The sequence below is a fragment of the Atractosteus spatula genome, chromosome 15 (assembly GCF_055471065.1).
Source record: "Atractosteus spatula isolate fAtrSpa1 chromosome 15, fAtrSpa1.hap1, whole genome shotgun sequence".
Lineage (NCBI taxonomy): Eukaryota > Metazoa > Chordata > Actinopteri > Semionotiformes > Lepisosteidae > Atractosteus > Atractosteus spatula.
The window spans coordinates 22,769,324-22,776,053 of record NC_142720.1 but is presented as its reverse complement, the minus strand read 5'-3'; the positions used below and the strand labels follow the sequence as shown (position 1 = coordinate 22,776,053).

Here is a 6,730-nt window from a genome sequence, read left to right as displayed (position 1 = left end):
CGGACAGATGACCAGTGGACTGGACTGGCGGCTGGGCTTCTCCCCTGGCATTTTTTTTTTTCTCACTTTCAGATCTGCACCCTGAGTTGCGTTCATTTTAACAGCAAATAGAAGCTCGGTTTCCAGCGCGCAAGGCAACGGCCTTCCTCTCTCAGACTTCCTTGTTCCCCCTCCTGTCCGCAGGTCACCCCGAAAGGGATTACGTGGGCTGCCTGCGCGATCCCCGCCTCCGCCTGCCGCATGTGTGCGCCCTGTGATTGGTCTGCGCCGACGCCAGATGAATGGGGTGACATAGCGGAACAGTTCAGGCCCGAGCCTATGAGCGGCAGCCGAGCTCCTCGGCTTGAATATCATCTGATGGGGAGGTCGGGGGCTGGGCTAGCGTGGGCTCCCTGAGATGAGATAAAGTTCACTTTTACCTACCGATACAGTTCAAGAGGTAAGAGACGAAGGAGCAGTGTGACATTCGGGGGCACGGGACTTCGATAAAATAAATGCTACACGTGAAGTCCAGCAACACACGCCAATAAAAGGCCGTATTAACAGATCACAACTTTGCAAACGCTGTGGCTTCTACCACTGCAGGTTGTCATACACATCTGACCTATTATTATTTTGTTCGTGTTCCTGTTTTGAATAGACGTCGTTAGTCGTTAGTTAACCCGTTTTTTTTTGCGCTCGCTTGCTTGGTCTCCAAATTTGTGCGGCATGTTTCGTTCAGACCACCAAGCCTCAGCAATCCGTAAACGCAGAAATGCATGCTTTAGTTTCACCATGTCAGAGGTAAAGAACCACTCCGACGCTGCGTGTTTCTCCTAAGATGCTCATTACATTGGCACGCATCCCAATCTCCTCGGAGCAGTATTCGCAGCTACGGTGATCCAGATCGAAGACGAATGGCTCTAAAATGAAAGATGCACTATTTTCCGTAGGAGCATCGTTGCCTGAGCATGATCACATAAAAAAAAGCTCAAGAAGTAAAAAAAGTATTGTCGCGTACTTCTCGCCAGATGTGCTGGTCTGAGTGAGAGCCTATGCTTGTGGAAGACGTGCGTCACATGCTCGCTCCCTCTGCCGGACTGAGCTCTGGGCAGAGACTTCATGCGCCTCTTTGCGCTCTCTCTGTTTCCACAGGCAAGTTAGTCGAGCGGCTCATTCACTGCTAAAGGGCTGGGCATCCGATCTCTCCGCACCCTGCAAGGCTGAAAGGTACTCACTTCAACACGCGAAGACTTGCTCGTGGGTAATTGTTTCTAAATTATATTTTCGTACTTGGTTGTTGTTGTTTTTTTACCTGTCGTCCGTGGGTTAAAGCTAAGATTTGATCTTTTATTCTTATTCAAGGGGAGTCTAGTGCCAGTTACATAAAGGCAAAAAAAAAAAACTGGAGCGTCTTTGTTAGCTACTCATGTTGTCTTAATTAGCATTCCGCTGGGGACTTCTGCATGCACAAACGGAGTTAACATCTCTGATCGCTTCCTCGATGTGTTATTTTTCACTGTAGTTTTGGAAGTTCTTTCTCGCGTACGCAAATCACGCATGGGCTGGGCAGTGTAGCCCGTAGCCGAGACTGTATGACACTGGCACCTTTACATCTCGACTGGTCATGTGTTGAGCAGTATTCGTTTCTCTCTTTCTCTGTGGACACATTCTGCCCTGCAGTATAGCGTTTTTATGTGCTTTGAAACGAGGTTTTCCTGGTACATCAGTATTGCCGTGCGAAGCCTTGGTACCCACGAAGGGGTTAGGCAGAACAATCGAGACTGTCGAAATGTCACCGAAGTTAGATATGCTTTGTAGCATCGCTTTTCATAGTGAACGCCCGCAAAACCCTCTTGTCTCACAGCAGGTGAAGCTTGTAACCGTCTCCCGACGCTAGTTTCCATACGGTAGATGTACATCTATAAGGAAGGTCCTGCACTGTGCGTTATAGGAAAAGCGCTTGAATAAATTTGCAAATTTCCATTCGGAATAGCACCGGCCTTGCAAAATGCTTTAGTTGCTCCTGCTATTGTACATACTGTGTATGGTGACTTAAGAAGACAGCAGATAAGTGTGTGTTGAAATATTTTATTCTGAATAGAAGAAAAGATGTAATGCAGTGTTCCCTGTGAGTGCTGAGCTGTTGTGTTTTATTTGAATAGTATCCTGAGTAAAACCGTAAATGCGTACTAAGGGGAAGTGTGAGTATTGTGAGTAATGATATAAGGGAAATACAGCTGCAGTTGTATTACCCAGGCAGGTGCAGGTGTAAAACAAAGTGAAAGAATACCTTCTTCCGGGAATGTCTGAGCTGTCACTTCTACATTAGAACTGCAGGGCAGACAGTGTCCCCTCAGCTCATTCCCGCTGGGGTTCACACACACACGACTGACCCCCAGCGCAGTGCAGCAGGACAGTCGCCCTGTGCGGCAGCTTCCGAGGAGACAGCCTGCTCCCTTCCCGCATCTGCACATGCACATTCGCCTTCAAGCCTGCTGCAAGCGTTTGTTACTCTAATGTAACGAAGGCAGCAACAAATGTATTGTTTGTTGCCTATAAACACACCATTGCTGCAATCCAACAGATTTTTTTTTAATTTTCTCATACAATGGTATTTTGAATGGAACTGGCAGTCCTTCTCGTTCTAAAGATGTGTGGCCAACTTGTGGTTCATTATACTACTTTCAAATCCGTCCCAAGTACGTGGTGATTTCGATCTCTTTTTTCTAAGGAGTAGGAATATTTTGATACACGTTTCATTAACAAGAGAATAATCCTTTCATGTGTTTCTTTTAGAAGACTAAACCCCTCTGCTAAACTCTAATCCATTTGAGTAAATGGCAGTGGATGAATAGTTTAATAACTTTCTTAAACCAAAGAGTTTTACCATATAATGACCACTCAAACCAGGAACAAAACTATCTAGAAAATAAAGGATACTTTAACAAAAAATATTTTCTCTACTATATATTTAGATTTCTAAAATGATATTTGTTGGCTTATCATTTTATTATTAATATGTGGAAGGTTTTTGTAAACTGCTCTGTTGAAGTAGAGATAGCAGCTTCAGAAGAGACAGCCTGGTCATTTTGATTTACACTCTTCCCAGATTATAATATTCCCATATTACCCTTTAAGCATGATTACATTACAGTACCTTATGTAACAAGTAATGTAACAAAGGTTGCAACAAATTTATTCTTTGTTGGCTAGGATGGACTGTTGGTTTAGGTTGCTAGATGAGTATATTTGTGACTAAGAAATTTGTTCTTTCAGAGACATTCCTTGTTTAAACGTAAACGTGTTGAATGTATGGCCTCCTAAAATGGTCTTCAAGTTCTAATTACCAGTTGTAAGAGCAGAGTTATATTTGCGAATTGAGCAATCTGAGGTTGAAACTGTTTTGAGTTGTGGCTGAAACTTAATGAATACCTCTGACGCAATTTCAGGATTTCAGAACACAGGTATAACAAAACTTAATCTGTGAACTAATTAATTGGTGAAAAAAGCACAACATACTGTATAAGGTCCTGCATTGTACTTAAAAGAGAACTGTCTTCGTATGTGAACCTGCTCACTTCAGTTGTATCGCCATGGGACCTGTCTCTGATGAAAAAGGGCTTTGCTTTGGTTGCTTTTTCCGAACCCCACTCCATTCTTACATGCTTAACATAGCTGGTGGTGTTTATGTTGTTAATGGGTTTGACATAATAGTGGTTGAGTCAAACATTGTGCTTCTAAAAAAAGTGAGACAAAAGAAGGTCTGGGACTTTGTGCTTTCACCCACGGCTTATTGTATTTAATGAGCCCTGAGAATTCATTATAAAGTGTTTGGCAAGAATCCAGAGAAGCCATAAAATTGTAATGCTGGACAAGAACAATTTATATTTCACTGTGTTTATACAAAATTGCCTGCATCTTCCTAAATAGGAAAAGGATTTGGAGATGCCAGTGTGACAGTGAGAAATGTGAACTATGGTAATGCTCTCACTCTGGGTGAATGTGATACCATGCATGATGACCACAGCATAGAGCTTGAAGGCAAAGAGACCACTTGGATTTTTTAAAACTTCCCTTCACTGTTTTTTACTCTTCGCAAGCGGTTTTATATGGTATTTTATTGTAAGTTCTCGATGTGTTTTCTGTGCTCGATTGATATGAAGCTAATAGCTGTCAGATCTCTTTGGAAACATTTTGACATACAGGATTAAAGTTCTTTAATGCTTCTGCCCAGAAATGTACTGTAATTGTGATGTAGAGCTAAAACATTTTAACATGTCTGTTGGTGATGAATTAGATATCCCACAATTATATAAAATGTGGTTTACCAGCAAAACGTGTATCTGTCTGAGCAGAAGAATCTAAACCTTACAAGTGGTATTAAAATAAATTGAAACTCCATTAAAGTACATTATTTATGTAAATCAAAACAGGAGACATTTCTTGAAACAAAGGGTGGAAGTATGGAACAAACTACCGAGCCATGCTGAGATCCTTGGATCAGTTAGTTATTAACCACTAAATGGGTTAGTTGAACTGAATGTCCTCCTGTTGTTCTTATCCTTCCTTACGTTCTCGACATCATTGTGGTCCTTCAAACAGCTCTGGCATTCAGTGAATGTTTTATTTATCGTTTCCGGACTTGGGATACGGAAGGTAGTTCAGTGGTTCTGGAAAACAGGCGGGATAGTGGAGCATAATGAAAACCATCAGTCCTGATCGCAGAAGAAGCACCTTTAAAATGTAGGGCGCAATGCAACACAGGCCTTTCACAGACCTCTACAGAGTCACAGCAGGAATCTGTGTCAAAGCAGTGAACCGGTTGAAGCTGCTTTCATACAACATCCACTTGGTGTCTACATTGTGCCTGTGGCATTGACTGTAATTCCCTACACTTACAGTGTTTAGCTCTTTTCTGGACACTCCACTCAAAGCACTTCACAGGTAACGGGGACTCTCCTCCACCACCGCCAGTGTGCAGCCCCACCTGGATGATGCGCCAGTACGCTCACCACACACCAGCTTTCAGTGGGGATGAGAACAGAGTGATTAAGCCAGTTCATAGATGGGGATTATTAGGAGGTCTGCCTTTACTCCCAGGACCAGCTCTGGGGTGCTGTATCTTGTGCCACTTCCACAGCTTTCAGTTTTGGACTGTGAATCTTATACTGCAACACAATTCTGTTGATCACCCATAGTACACTGACATACCCTTGAGGTCTTGAGATACTGTACCTGTCAATAAAACACAGTAGCTGGTGGCACCAAGATGGAACAAGAGACTACACGTTTTGTCAATCAGTGGCCAATCTGGTAATCATTTTAATTTAATAAATCTTTTTAATTGAAGCTGCTCCTTATGTTTGGGTTCACGAGTGAAACACACACCCTGTACTTTGTGTCACTGTGAACAGCAGAATCCTCTTCTCTTATCTATATGAAGTTTACAGTAAATTTCAGGCATTCCTTATTTATTACATTGTGTCTTCTTTTTGAAATAAATGTGAAGTAAAAATGTAAAACATTATACCACTAAGGAGATTAGATCCTTATTTGTTAACATATATGTCTATCAGACTTTGTTCAGAGTTTAAGTACATTGCATTGCACTCCTAGAGCACCATGGGAACGTTGGGAAATATCAGGTTACATTTGTTCATTGCAGAAATAGGCCTTTGTTTTTATGCCTATGAAAGAACTTGACTTTATCCAGATGATAAGGGAAGAATAGTTATAGTATAATAGTCCATTATTTCTGTTGCTGTCAAGCCTGCCTACAGAATTTAAGGTACAATTACAGCAGTGTTTGTACACTATCAAAGTCACATCACAGTATCTAAAATAAAATATGAGGTAGTGTTTTTATGTTTAGCTTTGACTGCTCTATTCCCACTAATTTGTTTATCTTCCTTGCTGAAAACCATGGAGAAAACCTTGTTCCAATCCAGGAAACTAAGATATGACAGAATTGTAATGAGATTGTATTGATTGTATTGAGAATTGTAATGAGATTGTATTGCTCTATCATGTTTTCAACAGCTCAATTAAAACACAGCCAGTTTTCATGTTTGTAACAACTTGTCGTTCTGGCTTCAGAAAGTGCAGTTGCAGCTGTAGTGCAAAAAGTGAAAGCTTAGGGCACCAGTATCAAGGGAGAACAGGAAATATAAGCTTTAAGTTGGTACCTTGAGACTGGAGTCAAAAAAAGCATAGAAACTATCCCTCTGTTTGTGCACCGCTGTTTTTCCGCACAATTGTGAAGGCAAAAGCGGTTGAGATTTAAAAGAAAAAAAATAAGCACCAATAATAGAAAAGTCACACAGCATCCTGCTAGACTGAGCGCGTTGCAAACATGGGAAAGAGTGGCCATCTGTCAAAAGAAACAGCTCTCCTCTCAGAGCTGAACTCTTGCCCTGCAGTAGGATGGTGTGTTCTATCTGGTCCACAGCCATCATAACCACAGAATGATAGAAACACATGACCAGCGCAATTTATCAAGGTGAAAATTAAACACAGATCACCAGTGCGGATTTCACTGAACAGGATATTACTTCTTTCACAGCTATTTTTTACTTATTACCAGAGTAACCACAGCCAGGTTTCCACTAAAGAGGCAGACTTGATTCATTTCTTTTAATATTTCATTGTATGAAAACTGTTAATATAGGAGTGATCAATAACAGCTGGCAGTGTTGTAAATTATGCAATTTTATGGTATAAATGAATAACTTGACGTACGGTGTATATG

At 41.5% G+C, this 6,730-nt stretch overlaps 1 protein-coding gene across 4 annotated transcripts in view; it reads left to right on the top strand.

Moving 5' to 3' along the window:
• Positions 1-301: 301 nt before the first annotated feature.
• Positions 302-6,730, top strand: part of elovl5 (ELOVL fatty acid elongase 5) — a 28,794-nt gene continuing 22,365 nt past the window's right edge. The window contains exons 1-2 of one of the 4 annotated variants that reach the window (XM_088933845.1): positions 302-439; positions 1,135-1,243. The gene's annotated coding sequence lies outside the window, so the exon portion shown is untranslated. Of the gene's footprint in view, positions 586-1,134; positions 1,244-6,730 lie in introns of all 4 variants that reach the window. The other 3 variants (XM_088933846.1, XM_088933847.1, XM_088933848.1) reach the window with 3 other exon arrangements.